A 25,403-nucleotide genomic window follows, 5' to 3' on the forward strand; every position below is an offset into this window, starting at 1 on the left:
CTTGGAACTTCTTTCGGACATGTGTGTCTCAGCAGAGTGCCCTATGCTTCATGCATTCTGTATTTAATTCATATACCAAGAAAGCTGAAAAACAGGTCTGAGTGTCATCATGGCACAGATAGAGAAACTGAGTCTCAGAAAGGCTAAGTACAGGCACAGGTGACAAAACTGGTATAACTTTAAGGAAAGAAGAGGAAAATCAAACTATTGATCTAAACTAGATCTTAACCCAGTCTTAATTGTGCTCAGAAGTTGACTTATCATTAATAATTAATAATTTGTATGAAACATAATCTGTACTATGTCCGCCCACCATAAAATGGATTAGATAATTCAGATATTAAGTGTCATGCAACTTATCTTTGAACCACATAGCAAATGGCCCTTTTACTTCCAGGGGTTAAGTGGGTTCTGTGCTCTGCTGTCCTACTAGTCACTCACCCTGACTTCCTGTATCCAAGCAAATCCTTTGTACTGATCTCACATGCATGGTCTCTGGCCAGGCAGAGAAGACTGAGATGACATACTTATTTTAGAGACACAGACTGAGCCACATAGAAGCTGTGACTTGTCCATCACCAACCCTTGCATGAGAGGCTCAGGACACAATTTATTCACTACTAAGTCCAACAATGATTCTTCCACCCCACATAGGTTCACGTGGGATCCTTGGTGGGGCTGGTTTTGCAACAACAAAGTGGGGAATCAGTGGATTACCAGGAAACAAAGAAATGTATGCCACAGCAGAGTAGATGATCATGTCTCTGAACCTGACCCAGCAAGGGGTGGGGGTGGCCAAGTTAGGACAGAGGAAGTCAGTGTGCACCTCTGATTCAGGGAATAACCAGAATCATACCTCTAACATCTAATTCATATATGAATGCTAGCTGTTGTTCAGAAGAGCACAGACCTTTAAAAATCACTTTTTAAAAATAAAAACATCTTTGGAAATTAGCAGTGTTAAAATCCCAGACAAGTCATGGTATTTGACAAATATAGAACAACTAACTTCTAATTCCAACTTGAAGTACATTATGTTGTTTAGATATAATTATGCTTTGTCTAAACATTCCTTTTGGAATAGTACCTATAAGTATGTAGATATAATTTCTGCCCCGCAGATGCTAGAGTCCTTAATTATTTTAATCCCCATTTGCAGATTGAGAAATTGAGACTCTGAGAGGTGAACCAAGAGCACACAACCTGTCAATCATGAAGCTTTGATTGTAACCAAGAGTTCATTCTGAAGGTCATACTTATTTTCTTTGCTGCAAGTCTATCAACCAGAAAGAGGAAAATACTGCTTCCTCAAAAAGCAGAGGAAAATCTTTATATTTTAAACACTAATAAAACCTCAAAAGACATGGATTGTGTAAAAACTACAGCATTCTAGAAAAATTAGGAAGCATTCAAGGAGGCAAAGAATTCAGAGTATGAAGTATGTGCTGATAAAATCATTCAAACACAACTTGGGTTATTTTGGGATAGCTGAGAATATGTTCCATCTATTTCTAAGTCATCTCACTTTGAGAATTTAAAGTGGGGAGGGGTGTCAGTTTATAGTAGAGAATGATGCACTCAGAATAGGACTTGAAGTTCAAGGTAAAGAAACAGGTTACTTGCTAGAAGAAGGACAAAAGCCAAGTAAATATGACTTTCTATACATTATACTCACTTGAAACTAAAGGTAACAAAAAGGAATTACACTTAATTTTTTTTTCTCTAGATTTCTGTATCACGGACAGAGTCGTGGCTTCCATCAGCAAGCAGAAGTGACGCAGTTTCCAAGTCCTACAACTTAGCATCCACTCGGAATCCTGAGACTTGCATAAAGGAAAGCCCTGTATTTTATTTTCAGCAGTTTCACTGGCAGCCATCCAACTCATTTTATTTATTAAAAACATAAATAAAATACAATGGATTTTTAAAAAGAAAGAAGCCATTTTCCAGGCTTCCCGTCCTGGGCTCATTCCACATTCCATGGGTCTCCCTCCCCAAAGGCCACAATCTGGAAGTTATGTAAATATTAACGATAAAAGCCGATGAGTGAAACTGCTGCTAATTCCAACTGACATTAACCCGTTGCTGATGAAAACCTGAATCTTGGTATCAACTCTCAGATGAAAGGCACAGGAGGGATGTGCCTCTCACAGACATGACAGGACAAGGAGGACCGGGTGGCACTGGAGGAGATGAAAGCAGGAGTCGACAGAGAAGCAGATTGCTGGAGAGGCGCGCATGCTGAAGAGACACCTCGGGGTCTTCCAGATATGGTGTTCCAGTCACCAGCCCCCAAGTGACTTGTAGTCAAGCCTTTGTGGCAGCAGCCATTGTCTCCACTTACAAAGGGCCTGCCACTTGCCTGTACTCCTAAGCAGATATGGTAACCGGGGCCATGATCCTGTGCAGCCTGGCAGGGCCTCAGGCCCCTGGTGCACACTGTCAGCTGTGGGTGATTTGTGCAAAGGCTGGAAGGACTGACTGTACCTTCCCTCCAAGCACCTACCTCTCCCAGTTTTGGCAACAAGTCGTGTGTCTAATTGCTGGACTTTCATTTTCCCTCTTTGGAAGAGTCCCATCTGAAACATGTTCAGTTGCTTTAAAAAAATAGAGGGAATCCAAGCTTTAAAAATATTCCCTAGTGGGCATGGTGGTGCATGCCTGCAATCCCAGTGATTTAGGAGGCTGAGGCAGGAGGATTGTAAGTTGGAGACCAGCCTCAGCAGTTTAGCACTAAGAGACCCTAAGTAATTTAGTGAGGTCCTGTCTCAAAATGTAAAATAAAGAGGGCTGGGGATGTGGCTCAGTGGTTAAAGGCCCCTGGGTTCAATTCCTCGTATCAAAATAAATAAATACACACACACATACATACACATATAAATACCCAATAACAGAAGCATTCTAAAATAACTCAATCCCCGAGTTGTGGTGGACACTCAAGTGTCACAAACAAATAGGAGGCTGTGGCAGGAATGCATTTTATACTTAACTGCACACGTGTTATACATAAATAAAAACCCAAAGATGGATGTTTTACACCTACTACTGATTATTACATATTTTTTTTCCCTCTTTTGAATTTTCTCCTCTGTTGTTTGGACTCCAAAGAAAACCCAACCGCTTCATTTACTCTGGATACACGGATTCTACATGGATAGGTATGTGAAACCGATGGAGAAATTAAATTGGTTTAATCTTATTGTCCCTAGGAAATACTTTCTCAATAAAAATCCATCCACCTCGGTAAAATTCTGTTGAAAATCTGTGTTCATAACTATGAAGTCAAGACGTCCTGTGGGTCAAAACAACTGAAACCGATATTTCAATTCCATTCCATTGCTTGATGCCTTTCACTGGCTGATGAAATGGGTTGTCATGGCCTTTCCAGCTCCTCTTCCATCTGGGCCCCTACAAGCACTATGACCAGCTGCAGACTTCTAGAAAAATCCCCAAAGAAATAGATAATCACTATGTTCTAACATATTTTCTTCTCCGCTTAGACCTGTCATCCAGCAAAATCCTTGGCACTACCTGCTTCTTCTTCTGTGATAATGTCTATAGTTTGTCTCCTTTGGCCCATGGTGCCAAGCCATGTTCCCCGGGGCACCGTCCTCTGGCCTTCCCGGTCATTTGTTCATCTACTCTGTACACCAGATATGCGAAGGTATTAGTTTTCCCATCTCTTCTTTCTGAGAGTAGGACATCTTTGAGGTCAGGGGCTGTGTCCTGCTCCTCTTAGCATCATGGGAGCTGAACACGGAAACGGGTACAAAACATGTAACCCTCAGTTCCATGTGCAACAGACCTTTCTTTTTGGACAACCTGAAGAACAGGACTAGAAAGTTTGAACCACACGACTCAGTAGTCAGGCCTTCTTGAGCTAATATATGGAAAATGTTTCCCTACCTGTGATGTGTTTCTGGACCCCATCAATCATTGGACAAATACTACAGTGTGGGGCTGTAGAGACAGCCTCAGGGGCATGGATTTGGGGGACAAAGTCTAGGTTGCCATGGCATGCAAAAGAAAATACCCTAAGAGGTTCATAGGATTTAAGCTGGTGGAAGTCTTCTTAAAAAATCCTCTTTTTACCTTTTGTCTGAGTTTGTTAGGGAAAGCCAGTTTCTATGATAGTCCTGCAGTACTTAAGGATGAAGACACATTCTAAGAAGTGCGGGGGATTTCATTGGGGGATTTCATCACTGTGCACTTATCATAGCATGCGCTTCCACAAGCCTAGGTGGTAGTTTTATGGGACTTCAAAAATAAACCAAAGCTGGGTGTGGTGGTGCAAGTCTGTAATCCCAGTGGCTTGGGAGGCTGAGGCAGGAGGATCATGAGTTCAAAGCTAGCCTCAACAACTTAGTGAGGCCCTAAGCAACTCAGTGAGACCCTGCCTCATATGCAAGGCTGTGGGTTCAATCTCCAGCATCAAAACAAACAAAGAAACCAAAACAAAAACAGTAATGTTAGGGAACTTCCTTCATTTATATGCCTACTGTGTAGTGCAGGGCTGGGCCTCTCTACTATCCAGGGGTCTCCATGACAGTGGCTTGCTTGCCTTTCCTGTGACAGGTCAGAGAATCCTGGGCACAAAGCCTGGGAAGTCCAAGTGCCCCCAAAAGAAGGAGGCAGGATTCAGTGAACTCAGTCATTCAACTGTGACAGACTGATCTTCCTCCTGCTCTCACCTCTAGCCTGTCTGCAGACTCGAGAACAGACCCAACAATGTCCTTCCTCAACGTTCTCAACAGAGCAGAAGAACGGAGCAGAGCTGGGACCATCGTGGGCTAAGGAGGCACTCCCCCATGCATGCTACTTCTTGCCCTGGCAGAGGAGGCAACCTTACAAATCTCCTTCCTCAGTCTAATACAAAGAAATCTGCAGCACTAGTGAAATGCTGGAACATGAAAACCAAGATGCCTCCACTGCTTCCCAAGGAGGGAAGAGAGAAAAAAAAAGTGTTAGAAAACACAAGGAAATCCCTGCATGGGATCACACCCCTGATCAGGGAGACGGCGGCTTTGCGTAGCGTCGATCCATGTCCCTCACTTATTACAGCACAGACAGCCCGAGTCAGAAGGCAAGGCCAAGGTGACCCTCCCTGCTTTAGGGTTAAGCCTCAGTGATTTGATATTTCCTCAACTCAGGCAGCTTATGAAAACTTCCATATCTTGTGCACAGGACTGTTCGTTGATCTTGTAGAAAGATAAATCCAGGCCTTGTCAGTAGAGAGATCATTTTCATAACAGTGATGAACTATACAACTACCAGGAGCCTCACTATTAGGGACATTGAGAGAGAAATAGAAAAAAGGAACATGGAGCAAATGAAAACGTTTAGGTAAAAAAGTAAGAGAAAAGAGGCGTCAGGTCTGTGTGTGCAGGTATATCCATAGGCATGTCTGTGCAGGCAGGTGTGCAAACATGCATCTGTGTGTGCACTCATGCATGAACATGTGTGTGCATACAGCCATGTGTACACACATAAGTGGGTGTGCATGCATAGTCATGTAGGTCTGTGCGTGTGGGCACATGTGCATGTGTATTTGCACGTGCATATGTGTGGGTATGTGGAGTGTATGTGTGCACTCTTGTGTTGCCATACAAGAACAGTATGTACCCATCCCAAACTAGTAAAATGATTCACAGGAAGATAGTACAAGCCAAACTACATAGGAAGCCGAAACTAGAGGGCTCTCAGCCAGCTTTGGCACAGAAGCCCCGGGGAGTACCACAGGACAGGAGTGACAAAAGCAGTTTCCTGACTTTTAGGATGTGGATTTGGCACTCTGCACCAGTGTTGTATTTTAAAGAGGGGAAAAATAGAATCTCCATAGGGGGTCGTAACCATGGCAGGGGCTCAGGGAATTTAGCACACACTAATAATCATAGGCTGGGAGCTGGTACAGTCGCTGAAAAATACAAACACTGCTACATTCTTCCTAAAAGGCCACTGAAACTCACATGTGTGTGTATATACATATACACAGATATACATGCGTGCAAAAGCACACACTGTGCACCTAACTGGCAGGCAAATACTTTTGGGCAGTCCCTTAGGCTTCATGCATAGAATCAGATGCCTCCTGCAAAAAGAACTACAATCCAGATCTAGAATAATCTCAGCATTTAATAAGGGAAATATGCTCATGCTAACACATATGGGTGTTTGCTGAAAAGAATACTCTGTCATTTTAGAGCACAGAAATTGCTTTCCTCACTAAACTCCTACTGGGGTAGAACACTGAAAAATGTCTTCTAATGTGTGCGTGTCTAGATTTATGCTTTATTCTGTGTTCAGAAGAGCCTCCCTAGTGGTGGGCTTCTGTTTCCTTCTGGTGTTTCTACCTCCACAGAAACTCATCTTCTATTTCTGAATAAAGCCACAAAGCCACTTTGTGAATTCCGAGAAATGGATTCCGGGGGTCTCAGAAACATCTTCCCTATACACAGAAAAATAAAGAACTTTCACCAGAAGAGGCTGTAGCATGAATGGGAACTTTCCAAAGGGACCGAGTTACGCAGCTACAAACTAGATAAAGAGAAGCACAATTCTAGAAGGAAAAAAATTAGATTGTTTTAATGATAAGATCCAGCTTGATTTTTTTTCACATTTTCATTCACATTTATGTAATTAGGATTAAATGTATATTTGTATATTTTCCCCAAATCCTCTCATTAATAAAAAAATCTCACAATTGATGAGGTTTTATGACTTCTTTGCAGTACAGCAATATACTTAGATTTCTGAGATATTAATGATTATCACTTTTCTTTATTTGTTGAACTTATTTTTTTTAAACTGATAATGCACTGGCTAAGGCTTAGAAATGGAAGCAGGACATCATTTGAGGGCTAATTAAGATATTGTCGGTAGAAACTTAACCTACCTCGTCCTGTCCCAACGAAAAGATGAGGAAAGTTTAGCTCTTCTCATAGTTTATTTTAGAACAATATACACTCTGTTAACAAAGATAGCACTATAGTTTATGGCTATGATAAGATAAAATAGTAACTTTAGGTGAATTTATATCATGAGCAAATCCTAAACTATGTATTGAAAAATAATCTGCATACAACAGATAGAACCAGTCTTAGTTTGTGGCAAAAAAAACAAAAGAAACATTGCTTTTTAAAATAATGAATGAAGAGGGAAATGGGTAAAGATGGGGAGGAATACAGAGATATGGTGGCTAAGTTGAGAGCCCTCAGCTTACATAACCTGAGTTACCCTGCAGAGTGTGGCTGGGCAGGGTCTAAGAGGCTGCAGACAGGGTGCCACAAGAGGAAAAGACTGATCAGAGAAGAAGGAAAAGGCAAGGTTGAGCAAAACCTCAAGGGCCTCTCTTATTTTTACAGATAGCTTTGAATGGCCTCACACCTGCAAGGCAAGAACTCTACTGAGCCACAAGACACAAGAGTGTAATTTCACCATGTACGCATCCCTCCTTTCCATTAGATTGAGGAAAAGGTCTACTTCAGTACCTGGTGTAGTACATGGCAAATAGTGTGTGTTCACAGAACACATATGTGTGAACGTGATTGTGCAGGCATGTGTGGGTACACAGGCACATCCATGCAGAATATGATAATGAGATAGCTCTTCACATAGAATGATCACCACTGGTGAATTTTAGGTTCAAAATAAGTTAAATTACAATTAGTTTTTCTCACTTACCTTTTTTTATTTACCCTTATTTTTTTAAATTTACTTTCACTATTAGTCAAGGTTTTTGGAGATACGACAGATTTTGAATTATTTCCCTTAGCTGCAAGTTTGGGACCTCAACATTCTCATTTTTACTCTATAAAACTCTGCTCTTTTGGAGAATTTATCAGCTGAGATACAGACCCTTGTCCAAGTTGCACCTAAGGAGTCAGTCTCTGTCTGTCTGTCTCTGTCTCTTTCTCTTGCTTCTTTCACACTGAGCTACTCTTAAAGTCAGAGCTGACACCTTTACATAGAGGGGATTTGAAGCTTGGGGTCAATGGCCATGATCCTCCATGTGGACTAGGATCAAGAAAAGGGGCTCTGCCAAAAGAAGAGACAGAGAAAGACGTGCAGAGGAAACTATCCCAAGGCAGAGAGACAAAGAGCAAGTCCTAAATGTCAGTTTTCCATCGGCTCTAGCCGTCCTGTTGCAAGAACAAGCACCAATTAGATTAGCCTTGTGGACAGCTCCCACCTCTTCTCCTGGCGTCTTCTCGAGTTTCACTGTTCTAAGTGTTGTGGACATTGGAGTTAAGTATATATTTATACTCTATAATAAATACCCAGCTGTCAGGGAAGAGACAACACGTTTAGCATCCAAAATGGCCTGGATGCACTGAAGGGATTACACGAAATGAAATTCAAATAAGATAGATACAAAAAAATTACACTTAGGAAAGGAAAAATAAATTCTATAAAAACTAAATAGGAAAGTGCTGGGGAGAAAATTAGAGTAGAAAATCAAATAACCTGAGGATAAGAAAAGACCACAAGTGAACTCAAGTCGGGAGAGACAGGACTACAAACCAGGGAACCAGGCCAGTAGAGGGTACAGGAGAGTGAGTGGGGAGGGGAGGAGAAACAGACTCCTCCTGCTCACCCTGGAGATTCCCCCCAGAACTCGGGCACAGTTTGGGGGCTGCAGTTGAACTCAGGGGCTGACATGTCATTACTGGGAGAACTCTACTGGGTTGAGGTGCAAGCCTGATTTATGAACAGGGGAGGGAAGGACGAAACTCATCCATTCAGTGAAAGAGATTTCTTGGCAGCTTTAAAAATACAGGATTAGGGGCTGGGGTTGTGGCTCAGTGGTCGAGTTCTTGCATTGCAGGTGCGAGGCACTGGGTTCAATCCTAAGCACCACATAAAAAAGAAATAAATATAATAAAGGTAATGTGTCCATGTACAGCTAAAAACAATACAGCATTAGTATAAAAAGGGAAACCATGGTTTCACCTTCTTGCATTTACAATCTATACTTCTACTGTGTTTTACATTTTATTCAAAACTTTGACATGTATAGTTTAAGTTCATGAAGGCCAACCCCTCATGCTGTGGCAGTGTACAGTAAGAGTATTTCTTGTCCCCTGTAGGATGATGCATGTTAGTGGCAAGAGGGGACTGGGCTGGGAGGAGGCCTCTGATCAGTACATCTGGGGACACAGTTCCTTCTTGAGCTGTGGTCTCTCTCAAGTCCTCCACACAAGGCTTTTCCATTCCTGCCACTAGTGCATGGAGAATCTCATATGGAAAGATTTGATTTCCATGTTAGGGAGCAATGAAGCCATTTCTACAATGCAATACCAGGCACTAGAACTGGGGATGTGGCACCCCCATGGGTATGAGAGGCTGAAACTGTGACCAGCTGCAACGTCTGCCCAGGAACAAAGGGGGGATGATTTGGTAAATGAGTAGAGAGACAGTATCTGCCGTCTTTATTGTGCTATTTCACCTGGCATGACTCAAGGTTAAAAGTGCACATATTGTTTTGATGACGTGGTGTATACATATATCATATGCACATGAGGTTGTCTGCCTCTCTTTCTCCACCATGTTCCCATGGCATGAAGACTCTTCAGTTCTTCAACACTTTTTAATAAGCCCAGACATCATGACATCATATTCTTCTCAAATCAGCATTTTAAGCAGCCCACTCCCAATCAATAGGAACTAAAATTTGAGGAATGATCTATTTGTCTATTCAACTCCAGTCTATATTCCAGCATTGATAGCTTGAAATAGGTCAAGGGAGCAAGGACATCTTTGGCAAACACTGAACAAAGCATTGGACTGAAAGCTCTTGAACACCAACCCTTTTCTTTTCATTCTGGTTTATGGTAGCTTATATTCGGATGTGTGACCTGCCTCTGAACACTGTTTCCTCTGACGGTAGGGAGTAGCCAATTAGCCACAGCCACGTAAACACCCTGTTAATGCGGTGCTAGTTGGGAGTCCACTAAAGAGACCCAAGCTCTCTGAAGTGTGTCTTCAGCCTGTTCCAGACACTGAAAGCAGAGCCGCATGGAATACAGCAATCTGACTGCCCAGGACCTGAGGCAGAGATCAGTATTGGGTTGAGGGATTTCCAGAGGCTATTGTGTGCTAACATTCATGCTGTTATTATTGGTATGTTTAAAAAAACACTTTATGGAGGCATGAGTGAAGTACGGAAAGTTGAACATATTTAAGGGATCCAGCCTGATGCGATCAGAGATGCACATACACCCGTGAAGCCATGGCTACAGTCAACACCATAAATGCATTGGCCTTGATTTCTTGGACATGGTGCCAAACGTACAGGCAATCAAGGCAAAAACAGATGAGCCAGATTATATCAACCGAAAAGCTACGGTGCAGCAAAGACAACAATCCACAAAATGAAAAGGCAAGCTATGAATGGGAGACAGTATTTATAAATCACACTGAATGATGAAAGGTTAATATCTAAAATATACAAGGAGCACCTGAGACTCAACAGCAGACAACAACAACAAAAAACCTTAATGACCCAATTACAAGATGAGCAAAGACACTGAATAGACATCTCTCCAAAAAAGATACACAAGTCCAAAATACATATATGGAAAGGCATTCAGTATAACCAACCATCAAGGGAATGTAAGTGAAAACTACAATGAAACATCACCTCATGCCTGGTAGACTGGCTGCTATCAACACACACACTAGATAAATATATAAAAGTTTTCCAGAGGATCTAGAGTAAAGGAAAATTTCACACACGTCAGGAGGGCATGTAAATTGGCATAGCCATTATAAAAAAGAATATACAGTGTCCTCAAAAAATTAAAATTAGAATGACCATATGATTTAGTAATTGCACCTCTGAGAATATATATATATAAAAATCAAAATCAGGATTTTAAACAGATATGTTCATCGAAGCACTATTGTTAATAACCAAGACATGGAGGCAACCCAAGTATCTATAACAGAGGGATGATACATAAAATGAGATACACACAATGAAATATTATTCAGCCATTAAAAAGAAAAAAATTTTGACATGTGTGACAACAGGGATGACCCTAGAGGACACTATGCCAGAAATACATGATACATAGTTCATGATGCTACCTGTTTTCTGTATCTGAGGTAATCCAACTCAGAAACAGAGAGCAGAATCTAGAGAGATGGAGAAATGGGAAAAATACTGGTCCAAGGTACAAAGTTTCAGTTATAAAACTTGGTGCATTTTTAAAAATACCTGCCTGCATTTTGAGTCTAAGTTGTTACTAAGTGTAGAACAGAGAAAGCATTTGGAGATCTCCTGTGATGAGAATGGATTATTCAAGGGTTAGGGTCATCCATATATCATACATCTCTTCCCCTCTATAGCCAGTAAATCACAAAAAATTTCTTTTCATATCTTTTTAGCTTATTTGGAAATGAATTGCAGAGGTTGACAACTGATATGGAGGATGCCAATAATAGAACCGAAGGTAACCATAAGTAAATAACATACACTAAGTCCTATCCATCATATCCAAGGAAATAAAATGGGCACACACAGATTGACACCCATGATTCTAGATTTTTTGAGAATTACAGGCACAAGAAGTCAAGGTCTGAATAATTATTCTGTTTCATTAAAGTATCTACTCATCCACTAGCTAATTTTATATTCATATTAAATGAACTCCTAGTTTGGGCTCCGCAGAGTTCCGCTCCTGTAGGAGAGGAACATGCCAACTACATTTGCTAAGAGGGTTAGTATGGGGTTAAGGTTTTCCCTTTCAATATTTGCTACTGAGGAAAAAAAAAAGTTTGATTCTTCTATCACTCTTCTCATTCCAATGCACAAAAAAATCCAGGGATAGTCAGAGCACAGCAAGGGGTTTGCCTTCCTCAGGTGTTTCTGCAAACTCAAAGCAACACCTGGTTTCTTGACAGTGACTTTTACCAACTTCAAACCATTCAAACTCCGCTGTCAATAGCGCAAGCCACAGAACCAACTCAAAATAATCAATGCTCCCCGTCTCCCTCTACCTTCCTCACATTCCACTTGTCCTAACACATGCTGTCTTCCTGCACCCAAGGTGCCACTCTCTGGCAGCCTAGAGAAAAGCCCAGAAGACATCCGATTTCTTTCAACATCAAGAATCATAACCTGGAGATAATTCACAAACATGTAAAGTACTCAAATCAAAAGAGCTGCTTCTTTCAACTTGGACAATACAGAGGTAAGAAGCAAAACCAGTTAACCCCTTCAAGGTCACTACCATTCAAGGTCCCTCCATGCAATTCTTATTCAAAGCCTTCTTTGTCCTTGATTTTTCTGGCCTGCGCTGCCCTCTTCCATCTTATCTCTGCTGCTCTGTACTCCATGGCATTGGCATCTAACTCATCAGTCTGGATGTTTATTGTCCCTGATTGTGGTGATGGGCAAGGGGGCAGCGTTATCTTAGCAGATGCATTGACGTTCACACACATGGAAAGGCTCCACCCAAAGTACTAATTTTGTACAATGGGCTTTGTATTAAATGAATCAGTAGGGACAGCTCCGGTCAGGTATGCCATGCTTGGGCTTTAGCTCTCTGAAAAATAAAATTGTTTGACTTCAAATAAAAGTGTAGTCTGAGAATCCATCCAGAGAGATCGTCTGTAGTGACAAATAAAACTCTCCTGTCTAGACAGGGAGCCAGGTGGCAGGGGCAGCCAGTGGAGAAGGTAGGTGCACCCTCCCTCCAGCTGGCACCTAGCACCAGGAGATGCTCAACTGAGGGACTGGGAGTGTCCTGGGAGATAGTCCAGGACAGGCTTGTCCGCAGCCAGTTTCAACCACACAGTGCTCCCAAGGGGCCGGGGTCAGAAGGGCCTGAAACTCATTTTGTACCGTAGAGGAGTTCTTTCCCTCACTCTGTGTTTCAGTCAGGTATTTTTGCTGCTGTGACAAGACAATTTGAAAGGAGGAGAAGTTTACTGGGGGACTCATGGTTTCAGAGGTCTCAGTCCGTAGACAGCTGGTTCCATTCCTCTGGGTTGGAGGTGAGGTAGGACATCATGGTGGAAGAGTGTGGTGGAGAGAAGGTGCTCCAACATCACACCAGGAAGCAGAGAGAGACTCCCCTAACCACTGACAGAATATATACCCCAAAGGTACGCCCCCAGTGACCCACCTCCTCCAGCCACACACTACCTGCCTGCAGTCACCACTCAGTTAATCCCTGTCAGGTGAGCGATGCACTGATTGGGTGAAGGTTCTCCTGACCCAATCACTTCTCCTCTAAACCTTCTCGCATCCTGTCACACATGAGCTTCTGGGGGACACCTCAAGTCTAAACCATAACACCCTTACATGGTTCATTCCTTCCTTCTTCCTCTCTTTTCCTTCCCTCTCCTCTTTAGACTTGGAGAGGAGTCTGGGAAGAGGAAACAAATGAGCATCATGACAAAAACCAGACACAAACTTCTGATGGGCAGGAACAAATCTTTGCCTCTTCTCATTTTCTCACATTAACCTGGAAGAAAACTTGGCTGGGTCACCCTGGAAGACCTAAGCTTTTTGACATAATGACACATAATAACATCCCAAAGTAACATCCCATAATAACACATGCGTTACACTGGCGACTTCTTGAGGACTAGTACTAATGCCATATATTACTTATTGGGTTTTTACGGTTCATTTCTGAAAATAAGACCAAAACAGCAAAACTGTCTTTTTCTGAAAGATATAAAGTCATCCTGTGATGACTCTGTTAAACAAGTAGGGGTGGCATTCAGTGCCCTTGTTGCTTAAGTCAGGATATCAGGTGCTCTTTTAAATGCCACATATGGGTTACTGTCGGGTCATTGAGCGTACAGCTCACATAGCTTTAGATTGGAAGTTTAAAGACAAACGGTAGCCCAGGCAATTGTGGTGTATGGAACGGCCTTGAGATGGCAAGGCTAAAAATTCTGTGTATTTTTGTACATCTGCTTTCATGAAAGAAAGAAATCAAAAACGATACAGAAACAAGAGGAAGAGGAAGAGACAATGAAGACAGGAAGCAGGTGAAGCCATGTTTTTGGTACTGGGGAATTAACCCCGGGTGCTTTTACTAAGCCGCATCCCCAGCCCCTCTTTTTTATTATTTTTTGAGATAGGGTCTCACTAAGTTGCTTAGGGCCTTGCTAAGTTGATGAGGCTGGCCTCTAACTTGTGATCCTCCTGCCACAATCTCCAGAGCCTCTGGGATCACAGGTGTGTGTCACCACATCCTGTGTGTGCAAAGACTTTTGAAAAAATTAAAACCAAAAGAAAATAAGTATTATTTAAAGGATTCACACTGTAGGAAAAACTATCCCTTTCTTCATTAAAACAAAGTCAAATTCAACGAGTGACATGGTTCCACAGAGAGAAGAAAAATGCAAAGCAAAATATCATTGTACTAACAAATATATAGCAAGACGGAGAGGGACTGTAATAATCAAGAGATGATAGGGAAGGAGGAGAGCAGAAAGTTCCAGAAGAGTGGCATGCTACTGAAACCCAAGCTATCCTGTTCTTCATTAGCTTGTGTCTGGGATGGGGTCCACACATGGAAGTTCACATGTTTTGTTTTTTTTTATATATATAACCAAAGGAATAGGTAGACAGAGTAAAGTGGCTTTTCTTGTTAGTTAAATCAGCATGCCTTTGGATACTGTGTGTGAGTAAACTTTATTATTTCAGGGTGATTCCTCTTCTGCATAAAAAGGCATCCAAACTCTTTTCCCAGAAGTCTACAAAGTCAGAAAATATACCTAAATTTTCTGTCACTGTCATGGTCTTCGAAATGGTGTGAAAATTCCTTGAATGGAATAAGACTAATGGGGTCATTAAAGCAGGATATCCTCCTATTTGCCAAAGTAAACTTTCTCAAGAAGGGGCTGATGGGAAGTGACATTTAAAGAAACATATTTGCTTTTAGCACTGTTCAAGTTTTTTTTTTTTTTATAGCACACACATCAACAATGGTAAAAACAGGTCACCTGAAAAATTATCAACTATCATTACAAGGATGACGTGTTTATGCAGCCACGTGGGCAGGGTCCTCCCAGGTACAAAGAAGAATGCAACATGACACGGAATTTAGAGTCCCACTAAGAATCAAAAACTGTGCCCAACACTGCATGTGTGTATCATTTAGCGAACCTTTAGGATACTCTATGAGATCCTGTTATCATTCCTATCTCCCAAAGCAGGGTACAGATCCTGAGCCCACATTACTTGCCCAAGGACTCACGTGCCTTAGTGAGGAGCCAATGACATTGCACATCAGGACTCTGTGGTTTTTCTTTCTCTCATCAAGCATTAGAAGGTACACAGGATAAGAATGAGTGATTACACCCAATGCTAATGTCATGCAGCGTAATTTGTAACAAATATTCAAACAATGGCAGGAATGCCAACCTTTTGTGGTCCTCTTTGAAACCAGTTCAGTGCCTTGGTGACCTCGTACAGCTTTAGCCCAGTAAAATATGGTGCCTCCTTTAACCATGGCCTTGGAATTCGTGCAAGAGGCACAGGCCTTGTGAGGGTGGGGGGTGGAGGATGTAATGATCAGGAGAAAACAAACACAATAACTAGAAAACAAAACTTGCCTTCACACAGACCTGCCACGTTTCTTGTGTACATTCGTCTAGCAGCTGTTTAGAAAGCACTCCTGGTCACACTGATAAAATGTTGCATCATATTAACATAAATATTTTTACCTGAGTAATTCCTGCTGTTCCTTTGAAATAAAAAGTAATTTACATAAGTTTTCCCCAAAATTGCTAATTTTGTTGTTGTTGTTGTTGTTTTAAGGTAGAGACAACTGTGTGTACTGGGGCTGAACCAGGAATTCTTTCTGAACAGTGATTTTATTTTGCAGTGAATGCGAGACCAGGAGGAAGGATAATGGTACTGAATATAGATCAATGCACATTCAAAAGGAATCCGTTTATTTTGCTTTTAAAACATATGCCCTCAAGATGGACTGAATTGTGATATCCACAATCAACTACTAACAGAACCAAATCATTAATGGTTGGCTTGAGATTCCTATGAAGACTCATTTAATATAAAGCAGGCAAAGCTTGGCTGTGCAACTTAATCAGTCTACGTCTTTGCCCCAAGAGAGGATGCTTTCAGGGTTTGTGGTTTGGATATGAGGTGTCCCCCAGAAGCTCCTGTGTCAATGCAGGAATATTCAGAGGTGAGATGATTGGATTAGGAGAGCTGTGACCTAATAATAGTCCATCCTAGTTTGAATGGACTGACTGGGTGGTAGGCAGGTGGGACATGGCTGGAGGAGGTGGGCTATTGGGGGCTGCCCTGGAAAGACGCATCTTCCCTGTGTCCTTTACCTGCTTCTTTCTCTGCTTCTAGATCCTGCCTTGAGCAGAGCAGGTCCTCCCCCTCCCACTCCCATGTGGCTGGGTCCTTTGGCCATGATGCTGTCCTCACCTGAGACCTAAAACAGTGGAGTCGGCCTGACGTCAACTGAACCTCTGAAACTGTGAGCTCCAAATAAACTTTTCCTCTTCTAAGTTGTTCTTGTCAGGTATAGTGGTCACAGTGATGCAAAGTTAACACACAGGGCATTGGTATCCGGAAACCAGTGAGGAGCAAGCCCTCTGCCAGTACCTTCTGGGTCATTTCCTAGATCAATGCTTCCTAAGCTAGGAACATTGGGTTTGACTGACCACTGAATCTTAATATCAACAAATGGACTACTAGTACCAACCTTGTACTTAGGGCTACTGCACTTTCCTGTCCCCACAACCATCACATTTGTTATAAATCATATTAACAATGCCCTATGAAATTGAGCAGTGCACAACCTGAACACAGAGGCCCTATCCAAGTGGTGTTGGGGATTCAGTTGATTGTGTTTCTGAAATACTTGGCTTAACGCCTAGCATGTAGTACATCCCCCAAGAATTCCAGCTCTTTATTATTTTTATCTTACTGTATATCATATATGGCATCTATTTTCACATTTCAATTTTTTTTAAAGTACTTTATTCTGTGTTTCATCTGATTTTCCCATCAAGGGAGAAATGGGATTCTGCAAATTTTTCTAAGTGCTCATTAGCTATCTTGTTAGAAAAATTAAGTGTCTTTTAAAATTTTCATTGTTTCCATGATATACCATGTCTGTAAAGGAGTCTGAAAAAACTCAAGGTGTCCTAACAGGTGCTATGTAAAAAAAATTTCCTAATTCAATATATGACTGTATTTCTAGAAGTGTGTTCAGAGCTGTCCTGATGAGTCAGATTTCACTTCTCTCCATTTCTAGCTGTGTTGATTTTCCCAAGATAGTTAATCTTTCAGCCTCCGGTTTTCTCTTTTGTGTATTTGAGATAATAATAATGTACACCATATGGCATGGTGGGGTCAGTGGAGGAGATACTAAACAGGAGAATGTTCAGCAAAACCTGGATCAGTTGATATTAACCAATCATTACTACACCCTTATTAGCTGCTAGCCTTCTCTCAGTCACTGGCAGAGGGATGTTAGATGCAGAGCTACTTAAGTTGCAAGGCATGTGCAGGAATGTTGCCCCATGAACTCAGCAGGGTTCAGAATTCTTAGAAAGATAATCAGCAGGGCATTGTTCTAGTTCCATATTTGCTAGTATGCAGACCTGCTCAGCATACTTATTCTGCACACCCTCACTGCAGCATTCGTAAAGTAAGGCGGTGAGATGCAGGCTTGTGTGAGAAGTCTCTTCAAGTGTGCAATTCTCTGATGTAAAAATAAGGTAAAATAAGCAGAATGTTTGCTTGGATTTTCCTTTTATTTTTTTAATTTGCTCCTTTGTTTCAGGAGTTAAACCTGTGACCCTCCCCATTTGATATTCAGAGCACACTTTGAAGATGAGTCAAATTACAACGTTTCCTCTGGACTCTGTTGGGAATAAGTCACAGAGCCCTCATTGGGGGTCTAAAATGGTAAATAGTATTGGTAGTACTACAGTACTGATTACTACTGATAGATAGTAGCAATCACTGTGAAATCAGAGTAGCAGATCTTATAACAGAGATATCTGCTAAGTGACTAATGGGCAGGTAGCATATACAGTGTGGATACCTTGGGTAAGGGGTTATTCATGTCCCAGGTGGAATGCACCAGGATAGCAGATTTCATCATGTCACTCAGAATGGTGTATAATTCAAAGCTTGAGAATTGTTTATTGTTAGATTTTTTTCCATTCAACGTTTTCATACTGAGGTTGACTATGGATAAACAAATCTCAGAACGCGAATCTATAGATAAGGGAGGACTGCTGTATTCTTTGAATTGAGCTTAGAGGAGATCTCAGAATTCTATTTAACACAGTATTCCATTGTTGAGCCTCTATGATCCCTCCCTCCAAGGCTTGATTTTTAAGGACTTGACATATTTTCCATCTCTGCTTTGAAACATTTTCCTAAGTACTTAGGATATCCTATGTTATTATCATGGGTGTTTTTTTTTTTCCCACTAATCACAACAACAAAAAAATGTGGTTGTCTTATGTTCCATCTTTTCTGGACTTTTGTAACTAGCTTCACATAGAAATAATTTTTAGTTTAAAAAAATTTGAAAAATACTTTATTCATTTCTTTAAAAATGCTCTCAGAGAAGTTGAGTGTGATAGTGCATGCCTGTAATCCCAGCTAGGAGGCTGAGGCAGGAGGATTGCAAGTTTGAGGCCAGCCTGGGTAACTTAGGAGAACTTGTCTCAGAATTGAAGAAGGAGAAGGAGGGGGGAGTGCTGGGGATGTTGTTTGGTGGTAGAGTATACCTGGGTTTGATCCCCAGTACGGGAGTGAGGCGGGAGGTGGGGAAATTCCTGGAAGCATTTCTTTGTTCTTCCTACTATGTATTGCCAAGCAATGGGAAATCCAGGTAGACAGACAACCACAATGCAGCAGGTTGAGAACACAGCCACAGAGAGGATCAGGGACTGTGCAGGGATCAGGAGAGACAAGCCACCTACCTTGGGAATTAAGGGATTATTTCTAGCAGTTCATGGAGAACATTCTAGCACAGGAAACATGAAGCCAAAGCTAGGGATGGAGAGATTGACACCACAGAGTGGGGAGGAACATCCAGTCACTCAGAAGAGCAAAGCACAGCCCGTGGAGGGCGGGACATGCGATGGGCGGGACATGCGATGGGCGGGGCATGCGATGGGCGGGACATGCGATGGGCGGGGCATGCGATGGGCGGGGCATGCGATGGGCGGGGCATGCGATGGGCGGGGCACGTGGGAAATGGGAGCTGTGAGAGTGAACCTGAGAAATAAGAGAAGGTAATCCAGAACTCTGACCACACAGGAAAAGCTCAATGCCTGGACCTGAGGGGCAATTCCAAAGCTATGAGAACCGGGAAGTACCTGGAAGGGCATCTTTAGAAGACAGCCTTTCATGTGGCTTCTGTTCCTGCACAGAGGCAGCCTCCTCTGTAAATCAGATGTGGACATAAGATCAGCTCACACAACAAGAAACGGGAGAATGAGAAACTTCTCTCTGGGGCATTTAGAGATGGGTTTAATTTCTTGTCAACAATAAAGGCAATAAAGTTGAACCCTAAACATAACAGAAATGTAATCACTGACTGGGATAATTTGTTGGGCTATGACATTGTGAGCATTTGAAGATTTACCTCTCTGTGTCAGGCTACAAAGGCACAGCAGCCAGAAACACCAATATAGAACAAGGTGCAAATGGTTATAGAAAAACAACTTAAAGTGGATTTTTTTTCATTGAAAATATGTATATTAATTACGACAATGTGGCAGGAACTGTGGTAAGTTCTGGAAATAAAGCAGAGTACACATTATCATGGCTAAAAGGAGCTTCAGTCTAGTGAAGAGACATTAAGCTAGTGAGCACATCATGCCTACGTGAGTGTAACTGGAGATGGGCACTTGGAGAGGGGCAGTGTGCAAGGAAGGTCCAAATCAGAGGAAACAGTTCTAAAAGAAGGCTTCTCCGGGGAAGTGGAATTAACACTGAGCTCTAACAGATGATAAGGTATAATAAAGGGACAGTGTTCCAGGTAGAGCAGAGGGTGGTTCTGCCCTGCAAGGAGCATTTAGCAATGTCTGGGGTATTTTCAGCTATGCCAACTGGGGGTAGTGATGCTATTGGCAGTTAAGAGAAGAAACTAGGGGTGCTGCTAAATGCCCTTTGATGCACAGATTGGCCTGCCATCAGCAAAGTTTATGTGTCCCATAACCTTTATATGTCAACAGGGTCAACTTACAGTCCTTGAGGTAGAGGGAATTGCAGACCTGCTTCGGGCCCGCAAGAGAGCATGCACCAGGCGAGTGTGAGAACCTGAAGGGAGGTCAGGGCACTGGATGGATGCAGCAGCAGGAGCTGAGGCCCCAGAATGGCAAGGTCTATTGATGGTCCACTCTAGAGCATTTTGACAGTTGTTTTTCCCAGAACAGTGATGGGCGTCCTAAGATTTTTAAGCAGGGAGTCATAGCTGATTTAGTTTTTATTATGATTTTATGTATGCAGGTTGAGAATCAAAATATAGGAGGTGAGAAGTAAGAAAAGGGCCCAGAGAGGTGTCAAGACCACTGAGGAGGCTTCTCCAATAGTCTCCATGAGATAACATGGTGTAGAGTGCACTGGTCTCCCCTGACCCGGGGAGATGTGTTCCAAGGCCATGAGTGGATGCTTGAAATCACAAGCAGTACTACCTATATTATGATTTATTATGCACAACTAGAATGAAGATTAATTTATAAACTAGGTATAGTAACATATTAATAATATCTAATAATAAAATAATTATATGCTTTCTCTTTCTTGCTTAAAGGAAGCACTTTATGGCTTCTCTTTGTCATATCTCAATTACTACATTATCATGCTTGTACTTTGGGGCCTTTAATAAATACAATAAGGGTTATTTGAACACAATCTCTATAATACTGCTATATTTGACAGTAAATCTGATATTTGGGACACTTACTAAGAGATTAATAGGTGGGTAGCCTATACAGAGTGTATATACTGGACAAAAGGAAGATTCATATACCAGGCAAGATGGAGCTAGATAGTAAGATTTCATCATGTTACTCAGAATCACATCTGATTTAAAAATTATCCTTTGTTTATTTCTGGATTTTTCCATTTAATATTTTTGGACCATAACTGACTATGAGAAATTGAAACATTGGAAAGCAAAACCTTAGATAAGTGTTGACCTCTACAAGCAAGGCCTTTGCATTATTAGAAACATCTGTCATCAAGCGTATTGCTCATTTATCTTATAAAGATAGAGTCTTCTCTTAGGAAAGATGGTAAAACAATTTCACTATCTGTGTTTATATTTTTCTTGATTTAGCATTTACTAAATACTTTCATGCACATATAAGGGAGAATCACCATTTTGGATAATGATGCAACAGCCAACTCCTGATCCTGTGTTAGGTGTTAGGATGAAAGGTGTGGTAGGCAGCTAATTCGACCTGCCAACAATGGAGAGAGGTGAAGAGACCACCATTGCTCTGTATACTCCAAGTCATCTCAAGTTCTGACCTTTCCTGTTTTAAGTAATACATGAGTTTTGATATTGTGAGCTATTATTTTTCAAGACCATAGGTATTCCTCCCAAGAAGCACTCATGTAACCAGATCCAGACAGCAATTTCCCAACTATCAATCCTCCAATATTCATTCCAAGGTTTTTGGCACACCCATGTATCTCTGTTCTACTTCAATTATTTTTTTCTGCAAATCAGTTCATGCTTTGTTTAAACCACTGCTCTAAATGGAAAATCCATTTAGCAACGAATAGAAGGTAATTCTTAAAATAAAATCTAAGCCGTTCGACACAATGTAATTAAATTTTAGCTAAATATTCTTGTTTGATACAGAGGTGAGCCTGAAGCCACCCACTTGGCTAAAGAGTAAAATTCTCAAGTTTCAGAGAGGCCTTGAAATTGAGCACCAAATAGCCCAATGGCTGTTTTTGTAGGAACATGAGGTTAAATAAAGTTTTTGCATCTTTAAATGGCTAAAATAAGATCCTGAGAAGAAAATTTCACAACATGTAAAAATCCCATGAAATTCAAATTTCAGTGTCTATAAAAAAGGGGAGGGGGTTAAACCACACCCATAACTTAGTGGTTTTCTCCATCTGCTTTGGTGCTAACCTGGCCAAGTTGAGTAGTAGCAACCAAAACCTCATAGCCTGCAAATCTCTAAATATTTAATTTGTCCCTTTAGAGAAAAAGTTTATGCATTCCAAAGTTATCTAATGTCACCTCAGGTGCTGAACGTAAAATCATCTTGTGTGTTCCACCTAGGGTATATGTAACCTTCATACTTAGGAAAATTCTGCTCTGTGAATGAACAAAGCTAAAGATGGGAGTTGGGGATCTTGAAAAAGCAATAAACATTTAGGGGCATCCAAATATTGTCTTTGGAAAAGGACAATATCAGATGCAAAGTTAGATGAATACTGTACAATAAAATCTACGACACCTCCAAATGTCCCTTACATGTAGCTCAACTGGAATATCAACAGAAGTAAGTTTGGTGTCTGTTTCTGTTTGTGCCAAGTCAAGTGTAAAAGAATAGGCTATTTACGTACTTGTGGTGATCATTTTTTTTCCCTGCATGTCAACATTATAATCCCTTCGGATGAACAATGTGATTACACGGTCCAGTTTCGGTAAGCGTCAATAGTTAGTTTCACTTAATGCACTTACCACAACTAATAAGAACTATTCATGCACACCCAGAGATTAAGAGCTGGGACCCAATTCTCAAAAGTCTGAGAAAGGAAAGAAATGATTAGCAGGCTCGGTCTGCACCAACAAGACTTCATCCACTAAGCTCATTTAAAAGACAACATAGTAAGGAAGCAAAGCAAAGCAATGACAGAGTGAATAGGCTCATCATGAAGGCATCTCCCATGAAAACAAGACTGTGTTAATTGTTATGTAAAAGCAGTCAGGAGCATAATTTGCAACTAATTTGTCAAAGGCAGGCACAGAAAATACAGCTGAATCACCTCCAGTTCTGGGGAAAGGGATGCTCTTCTACCTTGAGTGGTGGTTCGGGATTCTGGCTGTGCATGAGAATCACCTGGGGAGCACTTTTCTTACTATTGTTTTAATTGTACATCTTTATGGGGTGTGGTGTGATCGTTTCAAACGTGTACACAATGTGTAATGATCAAATCAGGGTAGCTAGCATTTCCAGTTCTTAAACAATATGTTTAAAATTTTTGATGATATCTATTATTTGCACTTACTTATGGGGTCCAAAAAAAGAATGATACCTGTCATTTGCTGCAAAATGAATTGAACTGGAAGATATCCTGTGAAGTGAAATAAATGATACAAAAAGATAAATATTGCTTCTTCTCTCTCACACGTGGAAGCTAAAACAAAATCAGTCTGAGAATAGAATAGGGATTTTCGGAGTCTGAGAAGGAAGGGGACAGAAAGGGGACTGGATAATTTGGAGCTTCTAAAGAAAGATGGGAATGGAACCACCATTTGACCCTGCTATTGCCCTTCTCGAACTATTCCCTGAAGACCTTAAAAGAGCATGCTGCAGGGATACTGCCACATCGATGTTCATAGCAGCACAATTCACAATAGCTAGACTGTGGAACCAACCCAGATGCCCTTCAATAGATGAATGGATAAAAAAAAAAGTGGCATCTATACACAATGGAGTACTATGCAGCAATAAAAATGTCAAAATCATAGAATTTGCAGGGAAATGGATGGCACTAGAGCATATTATGCTTAGTGAAGCTAGCCAATCCCTAAAAAATAAATACCAAATGTCTTCTTTGATATAATGAGAGCAACTATGAACAGAGCAGGGAGGAAGAGCAGGAAGAAAAGATTAACATTAAACAGAGACATGAGATGGGAGGGAAAGGGAGAGAAAAGGGAAATTGCATGGAAATGAAGGGAGACCCTCATTGCTATACAAAATTACATATAAGAGGTTGTGAGGGGAACGGGAAAATAAACAAGGAGAGAAATGAATTACAGTAGATGGGGTGGAGAGAGAAGATGGGAGGGGAGGGGAGGGGGGATAGTAGGGGATAGGGAAGGTAGCAGAATACAACAATTACTAATAGGGCATTATGTAAAATTGTGGGTGTGTAACCAACGTGATTCTGCAATCTGCATTTGGGGTAAAATTGGGGGTTCATAACCCACTTCAATCTAATGTATGAAATATGATATGTCAAGAGCTTTGTAATTTTGTGAACAACCAATAAAAAAAAAAGTCTGAATCCCACGCCATGCCTGAGGCCAATTCAACTGTTTTAGTTTGTAAAGATTCCCAGGTGATCCCAGGGTGTAGCCTTAGCTGACAGCCATGGGATACTCCCTGGGCTGGAAACTGGGTTGGACCTGTGCCAAGGAGATGGAGAACACAGGGGACACCTAGAGAGAAGTCAGTTTTGGTGACTGATGATTTTTGTACATCTCTGAATACTGAATTCTCCACTAGAGGTACTGAGTTACTTTCTTCTAAAAACCTTAAATTAATGGGATTGGAACAAAAATGGTACATCCAATCAATTGATCTGTTTAGCTTTGTGATTTTTTTAACTTGCTAACAGGATTGGTTTTGCTGGATTCATGGAGCCCCATCCTTAAGGAAGTTTTGGGGAATGCTCATACCCAGTAAGGGATACTCCCGTTAGTAACTCGCCTTCATAGGTGGTGACATAGCTCACTTCAACAACATGTCCTTCAAGGTATAAGTCAACCTTGGCAGTGAGGTCTGTCTGCATGCTGCTTTTATTTCCGGGTATGGAATTATCTGAGCTATATTTTTTTCCCTAATGATCCACCTGGGTTTCTTCACTCTTTCCCATACATGATAATTCTTACATTAAACTTTTTTTTTTCTTTTGCCTAGAAATTTCATAAAAGGTAGGTGACCATGACAGGAAGGAACACCAATTGTTGGCATATGACAGTCTCAGACTCCTCCAGTAACAACTCTTCACTTATCTATTGAAACCACTCCTTAGGAAATTAATTTTGAGTAGTCTGAATCAAGCCCAACTTTTTTCTGGAAACCCAGTCCAATTTTCAGGAAACTCACATAACTCTCTCTCTATATATAAATCATTCATTTAAATCCTATTCACATAGCAAATGTCAAATGAAATTTGGAGAAGAGATTTTTTTTAAAAAAAAATCTTTAAGTTCTATTATTCTCAATTTCTCCATGTCAAACAAATCTTTGCTTGGTTCCTCTCTTGACCAAAGGGGACGAGATTTCGTAAATCCTGGGGACTTGGTATGGTGATTTTTGGGCAGGGAAATGGTCTGTCAGTCCTGCCTCAAGTCATGTACTTGCATTTACCAAGCACCATGTACATAAGATGCCAGCCACACTGCACTGATATCTCATCTGAAGCCCAGTTGCTTGATAATATCATCCCT

At 41.3% G+C, this 25,403-nt stretch overlaps 1 protein-coding gene across 1 annotated transcript in view; it reads right to left on the minus strand.

Moving 5' to 3' along the window:
- TENM2 (teneurin transmembrane protein 2) overlaps nucleotides 1–25,403 on the minus strand; it is a 625,713-nt gene that overhangs the window by 483,572 nt on the left and 116,738 nt on the right. The window lies entirely within an intron of this gene.

Source organism: Spermophilus citellus (assembly GCF_964194105.1).
Source record: "Spermophilus citellus genome assembly, chromosome: 1".
NCBI lineage: Eukaryota > Metazoa > Chordata > Mammalia > Rodentia > Sciuridae > Spermophilus > Spermophilus citellus.